This window comes from Mobula birostris, chromosome 16 (assembly GCF_030028105.1).
Source record: "Mobula birostris isolate sMobBir1 chromosome 16, sMobBir1.hap1, whole genome shotgun sequence".
In the NCBI taxonomy this organism is placed as follows: Eukaryota; Metazoa; Chordata; class Chondrichthyes; order Myliobatiformes; family Myliobatidae; genus Mobula; species Mobula birostris.
The window spans coordinates 426,474-433,001 of record NC_092385.1 but is presented as its reverse complement, the minus strand read 5'-3'; the positions used below and the strand labels follow the sequence as shown (position 1 = coordinate 433,001).

Below are 6,528 nucleotides of genomic sequence, written 5' to 3'. Positions count from 1 at the left end.
CTCTCATCCACTACATAATGTACTGGTTGGGCACAGGAGTACATTCAGCCAGAGACTCATTCCTCCGAGATGCAACACAGAGCGTCATAGGAAGTCATTCCTGCCTGTGGTTATCAGACTTTACAACTCCTCCCTTGGAGGGTCAGACACCCTGAGCCAATAGGCTGGTCCTGGATTTATCTCATAATTTACTGGCATAATTTACATATTACTATTTAACTATTTATGGTTTTATTACTATTTATTATTTATGGTGCAACTGTAAAGAAAACCAATTTCCCCCGGGATCAATAAAGTATGACTATAAAGCCCTACATATGTTTCACCAGTGCTGCAAATGCGCAGGCGTCAGGGTTGTGAGGTCACCGAACATCACGCATGCGCGCAGCACAAAAAAAATCCTCAGCAGGTTCAGAAGCAGGTAAGAGCGGGTTGTCGGGTCTGAAAGTTGGGGGTAGAATTTGCAAGTGGGAAGAAGTGGAGTGATGTTTGGAAATCTGACTTTTTAAAGCACCATTTAGCAAGCAAGTCACATATGGACGCTGTGCAAAAGCTCTGGCGAGAAAATCCTTCATAACCCACTGCAGGCCTGCTGCATAGGCTGTGTGAGAGTGCAGATGAACTTCATCGAACCCAGAGAAGACAAAAGTTCTTATTGATAGTGATTTGCTAGCTGTTAAAATGACTACCACTCTATATAAAATTCACGGTGCACATGTTGTCACTGGGTTAAAAAAAATGCACCATACAAGATTTATGTGCACACTGGTCATTACAAATTAGAGGGTACATTGTTGGGAAGGTGGGGAGACGTCCAGTGTCCCTGACCGAGAAGATGTGCCCAGCTGCAGCTTGTAACCCTTCACTTTAAGGAGCTGGAGCTAGAAGTGGATGAATTCCAGATCATCCGGGAGTTGTAGGGGGCGGGGGATGATAGATATGACATGAAGAGAGGTGAATTACACCCAAGGTGCAGGACACAGGAAACTGGGTGTGAGAGTCAGGAAGGGGAATGAAGTTAAATAGCCATCACAGTGTACTCTTGTGGCCATCTCCCACAGCAACAGGTAGTCCACTTTAGAAACTTGGTGGTGGGGGGGTTTTATCTGGCAGTGGAAAGTCAAAGGGGCGATACGTGATTCATTCATTAGTGGAACAGAATTAGAAGGGGACTATATCTTAGTGGTAAGGCTTGCGAGTGCCACTATCGGCATGAATTAATCAGTCTGATGGCCTGGTGGAAGAACCTGTCCTGGAGCCTGTTGGTCCTGGCTTTTACACTGTGGTACCGCTTCCCAGATGGTAGCAGCTGGAACAGTTTGTGGTTGGGGTGACTCAGGTGTCCAATGATCCTTCAGACTCTTTTTACACACCTGTCTTTGTAAATGTCCTGAATAGTGGTAAGTTCACATCTACAGAGGTTTTGTTCCCAAATCTTTTTCTTATTTTATTTAATTTTTTGAAGAAGAAATATAAGGACTCCATTAATACAATAATTAATACATATTGAAAAAATATTAATTCAAATACATTAATAAGTCTGAGAGAAAAAAGAACACCTATCCCAACACCATCTCCCTGCATTTAGAAAAGAGGGAGAAAAAAAACATAAAAGACAGAGGAAAGAAAGGTGAGAAGAAAAGAGAAAAAGAGTAGGCACCCGGCTCTCAGAGTCAGTTTGAAATACAAATTAAAGAAACTAGCTTATAATAAGAGATATATTAACTTTAAAAAATTAAAATAAATAGATTAAACAATCTGGGCATTTAAGTAATCCAGATATGGTTGCCAAATCTCAATGAACATAGTCTATCCATTCCTAAGGGTATAAATAATCTTTTCAAGGGGCATACAACTTTGCATTTCTTTATTCCAATGATCAATATGTACAAGGGAATCGGATTTCCATGTTACCGCTATGCATTTCCTGGCCACTGACAACGCAATTTTAATAAATTTGGATTTATTGCTGGGGAGATTAACTCTCAAAATTGCTAAATTCCCCAGAAGAAACAATTCTGGGTCTAGAGAGAAATCCATCCCCAGAATCTTTCCCAGTACCTCCCCCAGATCGATCCAAAAAGATCTCAGTTTCGTGCATAGCCAGGTGGAAAGCAAAAAGGTACCAACATCAATGCCACACCTGAAACACTTGTCAGAAATTTCTGGTTTATTTTTATGTATTTTTTCAGGTGTGAGATACAACTGATGTAAAAAATTAAAATGTATCATTCTGTAACTGGAGTTGATAAGAGTGATAACGCTATCCAAACATAAATGTGACCAGCATTGATGATCAATTACAATGCCCAAATCCGACTCCCATCTCTCCCTCGATCTGTATATACCAAGCTCTGGGTATTGGTCTTGGAGTAAAGAATGCATATTAGAAATAAATTTAGTTATATTCCCCTTTTGAATTAGAATCTCCACGTCTGAGCACCTTGGTAGGGCCAGTGATGGACCCAAACAGTCCCTCAAAAAAGATCATATTTGGAGATAGCAGAAGAATGTGTTATTAGATAAATTATATTTATTTTTTAGCCCCTCAAAAGACATAAATTGCTTCTGCTGATTATAAGAATCTTCAATGCGCCTGATACCGGGTGACTAGAAATTTATTACCCAGACTCATGGGTATTAATCTGTTCTGATACAGAGGCATCTTTGAGGATATTCCCTTTTTTAGACCCATAAATTGTTTAATTTTTTCCCAGCTATAAATTACGTGTCTCAGTAGAGGATTGTTTGTTTTCTTTTTAATTAATTTGGAGTCCCATTTATATATAAATTCTTCTGCCATTTCTTCTCCTACCATGTGTAAGCCAATTGTAACCCAAGAAGGAATAGTTGTCTCATCAAAAAAAAAGCAATAAAACATGCTTGTGCAGCTAAATAATATTTTTCAAAATCTGGTAATTTTAACCCTCCCAATTTATAGTCCCAGGTTAATTTTTCCATGGGGATTCTAGATATTTTACCCGACCATAAAAATAGAGAAATATGTCCATTGAGAATCTTAAAAAAAATATTGGATAATTTGATAGGTAAAGACTGAAAAAAATACTGAAGTCTTGACATTATCTTCATTTTTATACAGATTACCCTGCCCAGCAGTGTGATGGGAAGGTTTATCCACCTATGTAGGTGGTCCTCGACATTCTGCAGCAAGGGGAAATAATTAAGTTTATAAAGGTCATCCAAATTACGATTAAACTTATACCCAGATATTTCATGTTGAATTTAACCCATCTAAACTGAGTGCCATATTGATATTGGGCATAGTCACCTCTACCTAAAGGTAAAATTTAACTTCTATCCCGAGACTATACCGTAATTGTCCAGCAAGGCCCTAAGTCTTACCAAAGAGACGGCCGGGTCAGCCAAATATACTAAAATGTCATCAGCAAATAAATTTTATATTCTTCCTGAGCCACTTTAAACCCCTTTATGTCTGGATCCCGTCTAACAACCTCAGCCAATGGCTCTATTGCCAAAACAAATAGAGCTGGAGATAGTGGACAACTTTGTCTACTAGATCTATATAGAGAGAAAACTGATGAAATCTGCCCGTTCATAATTATTTTGGCCTTAGACTGATGGTAAAGTGCTCTTATCCAATTTATGAATATTTGGCCTAGACCAAATTTTTCCATTGTTTTAAATTTAAAAAATCCCATCCAAGTCTATCAAAGGCCTTTTCAGCACCTGAAGCCACTGCTACAGTCGGGTCCACCTTCATCCTAGCTAAATGTAATATAGTCAATAGTCTGCCAATATTATCAGATAATTGTCTATTTTTAATAAATCTGTTTGATCGGATTTAATCAATTTTGGCAGATATCGAGCTAATCTATTAGCCAATGCCTTTGTTATAATTTTATAGTCTGCATTTAAAAGTGAGATAGGCCTATAAGATACTGGTTTTAGCGGATCCTTATCCTTCTTAAGAATTAACGTAATAATTGCTGTTGAAAAGGATTCCGGTAGAGTATGGGTCTCCTCACCCTGAGTCACAGCCCTCATAAAAAGGGGCATTAATTGATCCTTAAATTCTCTACAAAATTCAGGGGGAAAACCATCATCTCCTGGCGATTTATTAGCCTGTATTAAGTCCAGGGCTCCTTCAATTTCATCCCTAGAAAAAGGGACATTCAATTCTTCCTGATCTTGTTGACTCAATTTGGGAAGTTGTAAATTAGACAAGAAATCATCAATTTTCTGATTCTGATTTATATCGTTCTGAATAGAATCACTCACTGATTCTGATTTATATCATTCTGAATAGAACTGCTTAAAAGTATCATTTATTTCTTTTGGCTTCTATGAAATCTTACCTTCCCCTGTTTGAATTGCATTTATTGTTCCGGAAGTTTGTTCCACCCTCAATTGCCAAGATAGTACTTTATGGGTTCTCTCTCCTAATTCATAATATTGATGTTTTGGTTTTAGTATCATTTCTTCTACTCTATAGGTTTGTTTTGTATTATACGCTAATTTTTTATTTTGTTTATAATTTTCCTCTGTTGTTAAATTCTGACAATCTTTTTCTAATTGTGTTATTTCTTTCTCCAATTGATTTAATTCTGTTACATATTTATTTTTTATACCCTTAACATATCCAATTATCTGTCCTCTTAAGTATGCTTTAAATGTGTCCCAATATTATTGGCAGAAGAGGGTGAGTTCGTCTCACAGAACAATTCTATTTGAACTCTAATAAAACTGCAAAACTCTGGTCTTTTCAACAGCAAAGAATTAAAATGCCATCTATATAATGTTTTTTGTTTATCAGGCAGTTCAATTGATAAAATTAAAGGTGAGTGGTCGGATAGTAGTCTGGTGGCATATTCTGTTTGAATGATCCTACTTTCTAATTTAGCTGATGTTAGAATTAAGTCAATTCTAGAGTAGGAACCATATTGTTTTGAATAGAAAGAGTCGTCTCTTTCCCTTGGCTGCTGCCATCTCCAAGCATCTATTCAAGTCCTTCATGAAGGCCAGGGTGGTTTTTGCTGCCCTGACCTTCACAACATTTTTAACTGATCTATCTAGAATTGGAGCCAGACAAAAATTGAAATCACCTCCAATTAAGAGATTTTCATATCTGTGAACAACTTTCAAAAAAATATTTTGGATAAATTTCTCGTCGTCATAGTTGGGGGCATATAAATTCAAGAGTGTCCAGGATTCTGAATATACTTGACAATTGACCATAACAAATCTCCCGGCCGGATCTATGATAGTACCCCCCACCTTCACTGGCAAATTCTTCCCTATCAACACTGCTGCTCCTCTGGCTTCAGAATTAAAGGAGGACACTATTACTTAACCAACCCATCCTCTCTTTAATTTGTTATGTTCTGTCACTGTAAGATGAGTTTCTTGAAGAAAGGTAATATCAATATGATTTTTTTTAAGATATGCCAGGACCTTTTTCCTTTTTATTGGTCCATTTATCCCCTTAACATTAAGACTTAAAAATATAATTGCTGTATTCATAGTTATTGGATTTTATTTGTTGATAAATCCTGCCCACAAAAAAGTATAAATTAATCCCACTTCTTTGAGTGACTCTGAGATATTTGGTTCCATAGAAAATAGAAAGGAAACCAAAGAGGAAAGAAAATAAAAGAAAAAAAATAAAAAAAAGAAAAAGAAAGGGAGAAAAACCCTCCCAATTGGCGCTCCAAGTCCACGGCGCCTTAACCCCTCTTACTGTGGGTCCGATAAACATCGCGCTAAAGATGGACATTCTTTAACATATAACATAATTAATTTTTTTTTTAAAAAAAATGAAAAAATTATCAACTCCCCCATAACTCCTTAATTAAACATCTGTAAAAAATTATATTCCACACCATTATTACTAAATATCTGACATAATCTATAATTTTGAAAGTAAATATCATTAATATAGCAATATATCCAAATAAAGAAGAGAATTCAAAGACATTTACTAAATATAACCCTAAATATTGTAACTTAATACATATCCAGCATACCAAAAATTAAACATAATTTAAACATAAATTAAACATGGGGTGGCGTTGCTGGTTAAAGATGAGATTAACGCAATAGAAAGGAAGGACATAAGCTGGGAAGATGTGGAATCGATATGGGTAGAGCTGCGTAACGCTAAAGGGCAGAAAACGCTGGTGGGAGTTGTGTACAGGCCACCTAACAGTAGTAGTGAGGTCGGAGATGGTATTAAAGAGGAAATTAGAAATGTGTGCAATAAAGGAACAGCAGTTATAATGGGTGACTTCAATCTACATGTAGATTGGGTGAACCAAATTGGTAAAGGTGCTGAGGAAGAGGATTTCTTGGAATGTATGCGGGATGGTTTTTTGAACCAACATGTCGAGGAACCAACTAGAGAGCAGGCTATTCTGAACTGGGTTTTGAGCAATGAGGAAGGATTAATTAGCAATCTTGTCGTGAGAGGCCCCTTGGGTAAGAGTGACCATAATATGGTGGAATTCTTCATTAAGATGGAGAGTGACATAGTTAATTCAGAAACAAAGG

At 36.9% G+C, this 6,528-nt stretch overlaps 1 long non-coding RNA gene across 2 annotated transcripts in view; it reads left to right on the top strand.

Moving 5' to 3' along the window:
- The first annotated feature begins 366 nt into the window (after positions 1-366).
- Positions 367-6,528, top strand: part of LOC140210914 (uncharacterized) — a 30,301-nt gene continuing 24,139 nt past the window's right edge. For both annotated transcript variants that reach the window (XR_011889333.1, XR_011889332.1), the window contains exon 1: positions 367-421. This is a non-coding gene — a long non-coding RNA (uncharacterized lncRNA). The remainder of the gene's footprint in view (positions 422-6,528) is intronic.